Genomic DNA, 9,955 nt, shown 5'->3' with positions numbered 1-9,955 from the left:
TGGTTTTGTTGAGTTGATACCTTTGTACCTGTTGTTCAAAGGTTGAAAAGTTAATTGAAGGGAAGTCAGGTTGCTTTTTATTGGTTGAGTTTGGATTTGAAGCATTAGTTGCATTAGGCATAGGATGGTCTTCAGATATGTTATCAGACTTATTCTCTTTCCTCTCCTGTTCATCTGACAGGAGGAAGGGAGCTCCTTGTGAACCTTTTTTTGTGCTCTCGTCCTTTTGCACTTCATCTTGTGTCTCTGGTTTCTCCTCGTTACTTTCTCCTGCATTGTCTGTTTGTCTGTTTTCTTTCCTTTCCGTCTTTTCCGGGGCCTGCTTGTTGTTGAATTCGAATTATATCCTCTAATTGAGGTTGAGGTTCGATAAGTATCACAGGTGCTAATACTGCTATTTGACACCCTGAAGCTTTTTTAGCTTCTATGTCAGCTGCATTGTTTCCCTTTATGACATAATCTTTTCCCTTCTTATGTGCCTGACATTTGATTATTGCTAGCCTTTTTGGAAGCATCATAGCAGAGATTAATTGCCCTATTTGTTCACTATGTTGGATGGTAGTCCCATCACTTTTTTTAAAACCTCTTTGTTTCCACACTGCTCCGAATAGATGACATACACCATGAGCATATGCTGAATCTGTGAAAATGTTGGCAGTTTGTCCTTTCGCTAACTGACATGCAGCTGTAAGAGCTTTTAATTCTGCTAATTGAGCAGAGCAAGGTTGTACACAATGTTGTGATACCACAGGTACTAATTCTTCTTTCTCTCTTCACTACTGAATATCCTGTATGATTTCCCTCATGGTCTCTAAAGCTAGAACCATCTACAAAGTAAGTGATTTCTGCTTCAGGGATGGGTGTTGATTCAAGATCTGGTCGTAATCTTTTGCCACATACAGATGAAACATTTTATCGTATTCTGCCGTTCCCAGGGCAGGGGCCTGTTGTAGTTCTTTTTTTATTGTTTCAAATGCTAGTAATGCATCTGTGTTCCATTTTAATGGATTGCTTAAATGTTGTAATCCTGCTTGTTTCATCATTTCTCTCAATGGCCCTGTCTTTACTGCATAATCTTCTACCCAGTCGGCACTAAAGCCAGTCATTCCTAGGAAAGTCATCATTTGTCCTACTGTTTGAGGCAATGGTGTTTTACTTATGTCTTCCAATTGAGCTGGAGCTATAGCTCGTGTGCCAAATGCAATCAATCTTCCCAAGTATTCAACTTCAGGCTGGCAATACTGGATTTTCTTTTTGGAGACTTTGTGTCCTCCTTGCGCTAATTTTGTCAATACCTTAATTGAGTCTCTGTGACATTGTTCTAGTGAGGAAGAACAGATAATTAAATCATCCATATATTGTAATAGTGTTCCGTCTATTATAAGATCTTCTAAATCAGCCTTAAGAATTCTATTAAATAAGTGTGGCGAGTGTTTATATCCCTGTGGGATTCTGGTGTATGTATACTGTTTACCTGCATATGTAAAGGCAAACAAATACCTACTTTCTTCTGCAAGCGGCACACTAAAGTAGGCTGAACAGAGATCAATTACTGTAAAGAATTTGGCATCAGGAGGGACATTCGTCAGCAACGTGTGCGGGTTTGGTACGTCAGCTGGCATATCTTCTATTATTTCATTAATTGTTCGTAAGTCATGAACAAGTTGCCATCTGTCCTTGTCTGCTTTAATTATGGGCATAATTGAAGTGTTACAGTAACTAGTTGTTTCTATTATTACTCCTGCCTTCACTAAACCTTCAGTAGTGTTTTTTATCCCTGCTTCAGCATCTGGACGCAAAGGGTATTGTGCTTTTCTGGGCAGACGTGCATCTGGCTTAAGTTGTACTCTTATTGGATTTGCTGATTTTATTAATCCTATATCTGTGTCATGTTGAGACCATAGTTCAGTTGGTACCTGTCGCTGCCTTTCCTTATATAACTCAGTCTCATTTTGGTTTATTATTTCGGATGTTGTAGTCATCTGTGTTATTTTCTTTTGACCGATAACTACTTCTTCAGGAATTCCCAGCAAACTGGTTGCACACAAAATTTTGATATTATTTTTGTCATCTGAATGAAAAATCAATGGATGTTCTGTTGGTTCCCACTTGCTTTGTTCTGCCTTTTTCATCATTGGTCCTAAATCTTTTGCTTCCCAATTTTTTCCTACATATACTGCAATATGTGGGACCGAATTAGTTACATTGAACCATTTTTTAACAAATTCACCTTCTGGTATATTTAAAGTTGTTCCCTGTTTACCTATTATTATGTACTGGGAGACCATCTAGAGTTTAACCCGACCACATCCTCCAGCCTGCTCTTTACGGCTGGCGGCATAGCATCAATCACAGCATGTCTAAACAATGCTGCCATTAATGGGTCTCCTTCTGGATTCCCTTCAGTCTCTTGTTTCCACCTTTCCAGCTGTCTCTGAACATATGTGGTTGGATTTTCTGTGTCCCCCAGCGCTTGTCCCTTTAATGATTTAGGGTCCAGTCTGATCGGGTATTTATGCTGGATGTTAAACTTATAAGGCTGTATAGAAAGGTACCAGCGGGTAATTCTAGCATTGGTATCCCGCATTCTGTCCATCCACTGTAAGGGCCTATGATCAGTTTCAATGGTAAACTCTCTACGAAGAAGGTAGTACCTGAAGGTATCTAAGGCCCACTTCACCGCCAGGCATTCCTTCTCAACAGTGGAGTACCGTACCTCCCTTGGATACAGCTTTCTACTGATGTATGCCACTAGATGTTTACTGTCTGACTCTCCCTGAAGGAGTACTGCACCAATGCCAAGATCAGAGGCATCAGTCTGCAACACAAATGGCTTCCCAAAATGAGGACAATAAAGCACTGGATCTTCACATACGGCAGCCTTTATGTCCTGGAAAGCTTCCTTTGCTTCCTTTGTCCAGCAAATCTGGTTAGGGCAATTCTTTCGAAAAATGGAAGACCCCCCAAGGAGTGCGAAAAGCAGTCAACTCTTTTGACTGAGCAGTCAAGGGGACCTGCCAATAACCTTTACATAGGTCAATCGTGGTTATCCATTTAGCTTGGCCTAGGCGATCAATCAGTTCATCAATCCTGGGTGTTGGATAGGAGTCGAATCTAGAAACGGAATTAAGATAACGGAAGTCCACACAGAAACGGAGACTACCGTCCTTCTTTGGAACCAACACCACAGGACTACACCAATCACTTCGAGAGGGTTCAGTGATGTTCATGGTCAACATTTGATCCAGTTCCTCTTTTAAAGAGGTCAAAAGCCGTTCAGGAACACGATAACTCCTACGTCGAGGGACTGCTCCATCACAAAGTACTATGTCATGGTGTACCACATTTGTTCTTCCAGGTGTATCTTTAAACACCTCTGGCCTACAGAGATCTCGAACCTCAGCCTGTTGATGTAATGAAAGATGCTGAAAGTCCAAAGTAACATTAGAAGGAATGGGCAGGTACTGTTCGCAAACTTCCTCTTCATCTTCCACCCTGCGAAGCATTAGGACCTCTACTCCTGTATCTGACCTCTCATGCCACTCTTTTAATAAATTGATATGGAGTACCCATTTGGATCGACTCTGCCCTGGTAAGGCAATCTCGTAAGTGGTAGACCCCAGCTTCCGGACCACCTCAAAGGGTCCTTGCCACTTATCCAGTAGCTTACTGTTGTCAGTTGGCAGCATCACCAATACCTTAGCTCCTGGCTGAAAACTTCTGGCTCTGGCCTTTTTGTCATACCAGGTTCGTTTGAGATTACCTTACCTTTGAGATTCGATCAAATTCTCGTGAGCAAGTTGTGTCATACCCTCCAGCTTTTCCCTCATTTGCAGGACATAGGAAACAACACTCTGGGAGCCAGTGATCCTGTGGCCTCCTTTCCAGGTTTCCTCCAAAAGGGCCAGGGGTCCTCGGACATCCCGGCCATACAACAGTTCAAAAGGGGAAAACCCCAAGGAAGCCTGAGGTACTTCCCTGTATGCAAATAAAAGATAAGGGAGCCACTGGTCCCAATCAGCCCCTGTCTCATTAACAAATTTGCGTAGCATTTGCTTAAGGGTCTGGTTGAATCTTTCAACCAGCCCATCTGTCTGTGGATGGTAGGGTGTAGTCCTTATGCCCTTTTTCCCTAACAACTGATACACTTGTTTTAATAGTTTGGACATGAAGTTGGATCCCTGATCAGTCACTCTGATGGGCCCTAGGGAAACCCACTCTAGAAAACAGCTGAATAAGGCAAAGAGCTACATTCCTGGCCCTTACTGTCTTAAGGGGAAAAACCTCCGGATACCTAGTGGCATAATCAGTGATAACCAACATATACCAGTTCCCTGTCTTACTACATTCAAGAGGCCCTACCACATCCATTTCCAGCTGTTCAAATTGTACACCTACAACAGGAAATGGTTCTAAAGGAGCTTTAGGGGGACCTCTACTAGCTGTATATTGGCACTCTGAACAACTACAAAAATCACCCACATCCTTTCTCAGATTGGGCCAAAAGAAATGATGGCCAATACGAGCTATGGTCTTTTGTCTCCCTAAATGACCTGCCCATGGGACCGAATGGCCGAACTGAAGCACCAAATCTCTTGCCTTCTGTGGCACAACCATCTTTGCCTCTACACCCTGCCGCCTATACAACACTCCATCCTGTAAAAACAACTTATTCTCATGGCCTTCTTGACTACACTGACTACGGTACCCTTGTGCCTCTCTGTACAATGGCCCAATCTCTAAATCATCTTGTTGCAATTGGCCTATATCTTGCAGGACTTCAAAGTGTGATTTAAGCTGTTCAGAGAGGGGCTCTTCCTCAACACTATTTGCAACAAAGTTACATTTTTCCTGTCTCCTTTGCCTCCTCGACTTACAGGACTTCCCTGATTGATTATCTAATTCTGAATCAAAGAAAGGTAATGCACTGATATTCGATTCTGGGGTTGAACCCACTTGTGATACAGTTCCTTTAATCTCACGTATAGCTCTTTTGGGGTTTCATCCTTCCCTACATCGGAAGATGTCTGCAGACGATAACTTTCTCAGTTAATATCATATTTGTTAAGTATGGCTGTTTTGACCTTCTGATAGTCGAGGGATTCAACAATATCCATATGTACATAGGCACTCCTAGCTTTACCTGTTAGTAGGGGCACTAATCTAACTGCCCAGTCGGTTGTCGGCCACCGACACGCCACTGCTATTCTTTCAAAGGTAGTGAGGTAGTGCTCAATGTCATCTAACTCTGACAGCTGCAGCAGGTGTGGCTCCTTCTGAATTGCCGGTGATCCTACCCCAGGGTAAACATTCTGATGAGGAATTGGTGATGCTGCTGGCGGTCTGCTACTGGAACTTTGCAGAAATTCCTGAGAAGTTTGTTGGATGGATGGATGGGAGACAGAGTCATCATGAGTACTAGTGCTGAGCCCTGGATTAGGTACAGGAGTGGTACGGACATGCACTTCTTGTTGAAGCAAGCTGAACTGATGATGCAGGGCCTTCCATCGGGCTTCCTGACGAACTGCTTCCTGCTCATACGGCTGTCTCGTGCCTGTTGCATGGTAATGTGTGTCTGAAACAGATCTTTGAGCTCTTGGAGAGAACCATCTTGAGAAAGTTTACCCATTTCCATCTCAGAACCTTCCCGTCCTGCTGTGGCTCCCTCTGTAACTTCCTTAGCTTGTCCTGTCAAAGCTTTCTTTGGCCCCATCCTTGAATAAGGGCAGGAAAAATATCCAGGTGTGTAGTCGCAGGGCAAAAAAAAATAAAAAATAAAATAAAAACTCACTACTGCCCCTAGTGGCATCCCACTTCTGACACCAGTTGTGATGGATCTGCCATGAGCATTAGCAAATCACAACAAAAAAATAGTCCATAGCCACAAACAGGAGCAAAGTGGTCTTCAATCGTGACAGTCTTTACTGAAGCTTGCTGAAGCAAGATAAAAGGTGATCAAGCCTCATTCGAGGTACAAAAATGATAAGTTAAAAATGTCAAGTCATATTCCATTCAAGTTCAATCACCAGGAATAGAAAGCATTCCAAGGGCATAATCGTGCTTGAGCCTCTCAGACTGACAGAGGACCAAAAAACAGCACCACCTTTCCAGGATACATTACATCACAAGACTCACTAGACAAGACATACACTGAATTTATAAGAGGTGGCCAGCACCACTTAAACAAAAAAAGGAGAAACAAAACCATACAAATTCTCAAACAATAACAACACAAACCCTGGAATAAACATAATACATTTAACTAAATTTAGAGCCATGGATAAACTTTAGTTAATGCAAAAAGAACCCTATTAAACCAAAATCACATTGATCAGGACATCACATTTTCCCATGTCCCCTCTAATACATCAAAAGTTGGTACATTCTCACTTCCTTTAGAATTCCCATAAAAACAGTTCAACTTCCTGTTTGAACCTCTTTGTCACTAGGCTGGTCCGTTCGTGCAACACACCAGGTACCAAACATATCAAGTCATCTCAATCAAAAATGGAACTTTAACACTTTTAACTATGTTTTTAACATTACAGTTTAGATGGTTTTTAACTGGTTTTAATGTTTTAACCTTAAGCCAAATAACTAAGCCCGTGCACTGACTCAGTACAATGACAAATAAAGATATTAAAACAAACCATTATAGTAAAGTCTTTTCATTTATTGATCAATGCAAAGATGAAAATATAAGAATCATGTGTGGCCTAAATCCTGGCCCTCACATAATAGAACAGTTATACATTATGTTATTAATTGCTGACAGGAGATATTTGCAGAAGAAGTGCAGTAGTTCACATAATGATGGCTCAAATGGCTATTCATATACGTCACCCACTCTCAAAACAGTTCAAGCTTTAACAGCAAGGTGGGGGAGAGACTTTTGTTTTACTGCGGCTACATTTGAATAATTGTGTGCAATGGTCAGGATTTTTCAAAATGTGCATTACCATAGTTGGATGGAAACCCAGTTATTGTTTGGAATGACTTTAATAGTCAACATTTAACAAAACAATACTTTCTTTCAGTCTGTCGTTACATGTTATCTCTGTGATTTAAAGTAATTAGACTATTATGCCATTAGGTCTTGAGAACTGCAAATGTAAGAAAATTGAAGTCTTTGAGTTAAGCTACAAATATTGATGAGATACAGTTTGTGAGTACTCGGTCAGTGTCCCTCAGGGATGGTCAAATAGAAACTTGAAAAACATGCATTTGCTTCACTTGGTTTCTACTAGCTAAAGCTCATATTCATGTTGTTATGAGTCAGTATCAAGGAGATTTGATTGATAGCAACAATACAGGCCTTCCTTAATATGGATGGTACCATATTTAATGTTAGATGAATTATCTAATTGTGTGTTGAAGTTACATATATATGATAAAGTCTGCCAGATTTACAGCTTTTCAGTATATTGGTTTAATTATGGGTTAGCAGTACTTTTGTCAGAAAAGTCATCATTTATGAGTTTCTACAGGGCTGTGCAAAGGCACTTTTTAGTTAATTTTTTTCATTTTTCTTTTCTGCCGTTTCACCAGTGCCAATAGATAGAAGTCAAAATAATTTAACAGAAATGTGTCTATATGTGTGTGGGAAAAGTTAGTACACACTGATTTAAAGCCGTTTCCAGGCTATTTAAAATCCATCGTTGCGCAGCATGTAAAATAATCTACAAATGGAAATGGTCACATTGTCATTTTCATAAGTTTATTAATTGGGTTTCGCATATGGATCCGGTGGAGGGAATGTAGACGGGTGAGTCCCTATCTTCTTCCTTAACCACCAGATCCGGCGCCCGCTCTCGGGCTCTGCGGTCCTTCCCCCCTGGGGAGAGGGCGCGGCGCTCCGTCTGTCTTTCTCTGAGGAGATTGATACGGAGGGCATCGATGAGCTCGCCAGTTGCACTAGCATCAGTTACACAAGCATATTATGCCTAATATTATAATGAGCAGCTTTACTGTGGAGCGGAGCTGTTTTACAGTCGCTGTGATGGATCTGCCATGAGCATTAGCAAATCACAACAAAAAAATAGTCCATAGCCACAAACAGGAGCAAAGTGGTCTTCAATCGTGACAGTCTTTATTGAAGCTTGCCGAAGCAAGATAATAGGTGATCAAGCCTCATTCGAGGTACAAAAATGATAAGTTAAAAATGTCAAGTCATATTCCATTCAAGTTCAATCACCAGGAATAGAAAGCATTCCAAGGGCATAATCGTGCTTGAGCCTCGACAGAGGACAGAGGACCAAAAAACAGCACCACCTTTCCAGGATACATTACATCACAAGACTCACTAGATACACTGAATACTGAATTTATAAGAGGTGGCCAGCACCACTTAAACAAAAAAAGGAGAAACAAAACCATACAAATTCTCAAAACAATAACAACACAAGCCCTGGAATAAACATAATACATTTAACTAAATTTAGAGCCATGGATAAACTTTAGTTAATGCAAAAAGAACCCTATTAAACCAAAATCACATTGATCAGGACATCACATTTTCCCATGTCCCCTCTAATACATCAAAAGTTGGTACATTCTCACTTCCTTTAGAATTCCCATAAAAACAGTTCACAACTTCCTGTTTGAACCTCTTTGTCACTAGGCTGGTCCGTTCGTGCAACACACCAGGTACCAAACATATCAAGTCATCGTAATCAAAAATGGAACTTTAACACTTTTAACTATGTTTTTAACATTACAGTTTAGATGGTTTTTAACTGGTTTTAATGTTTTAACCTTAAGCCAAATAACTAAGCCCGTGCACTGACTCAGTACAATGACAAATAAAGATATTAAAACAAACCATTATAGTAAAGTCTTTTCATTTATTGATCAATGCAAAGATGAATATATAAGAATCATGTGTGGCCTAAATCCTGGCCCTCACACAGGGCTAATCATTCATTCATCCCTTTGGGGTGTGGCAAGAGCTGCGTCCACACTCTGACAAGAGGGGTGCGCAGCTTGTACCCACCCAATACGGAATTTATTTATTTTCTCATACATTCACCATCACTCATACAGACATGCATACGGACACAGACACAGTTTCAGTCTCATACAACAAAACACTACACTCTTCCTCGAGTGACCTGCAGTGCTCTCGCTCTTTCACTGTTGAATCTCCCTCAACTCAGTAAAAAATCAGCGCCCTGCAGGGATTTTGCCTACCCATGCAGCCCTTTGAGCCTCCTCACACCTTTTTCTTTCTCAAAGCGGTATCCGTAGGACTTGCGCGCTTTCCTTTACTAAATCTGCTTCATTGTTGCTGTCCTTTTAGGTCCCGACTACAATAAACACAGACCATTACATGCAATGTATTTCTACCTACACCATCCAGTTTCAGTTTAGGTCACCTATCAAGGCCTTCCTAACAGTAAACCAAATCTGTGCATGCAGTTATTTCTTCTGGAATAAAACCCCCTTTTTTTCCTTTTTTTTCTAATTTGGAAGAGCAGATTTTAAATGTTCTTACCACCAAGGGCAGACCGGCAAACAACACAAACTAATTATATAAGCAAAATTGCTTACCGTTCGGTGGCCACCATGTTTGTGTTGCTCGTCTCAGTTAGCCCAAAGTCGTCGTCCACTCTTCTGCTCTTTTCCAGTCCCTTCGTGGTCGCCAATTTGTCGTGTCATCTGCCGCTGCTCTGAGAAATCACACTCAGTCTTGGGGTTTTCTTTCCAGAAGTTAGACGTTATTTCAAGAAGAACAAAGCCGAGAAGTTCTCTGCAGAAAACATCTCCAGAATGTTTTTCTGCTTCTCTTTATATACAGTTTCGACTTTAAGGCGTGGGGCATATTTCCATACAGTTTTCTTTATGCATATAAATTCGATATCTCCCTAGAGAAGGGGCCCTCCAAGTCTTGTTATGTTAAAGAAAGAAAGCCCACTTTTATTTTTCCAGATGTTTCTCATCTGAGGGTCTGGATATT

This window comes from Sinocyclocheilus anshuiensis, unplaced genomic scaffold, assembly GCF_001515605.1.
Source record: "Sinocyclocheilus anshuiensis isolate Anshui unplaced genomic scaffold, SAMN03320099.WGS_v1.1 scaffold1804, whole genome shotgun sequence".
Lineage (NCBI taxonomy): Eukaryota > Metazoa > Chordata > Actinopteri > Cypriniformes > Cyprinidae > Sinocyclocheilus > Sinocyclocheilus anshuiensis.
Note: the sequence above shows the minus strand (reverse complement) of the source record.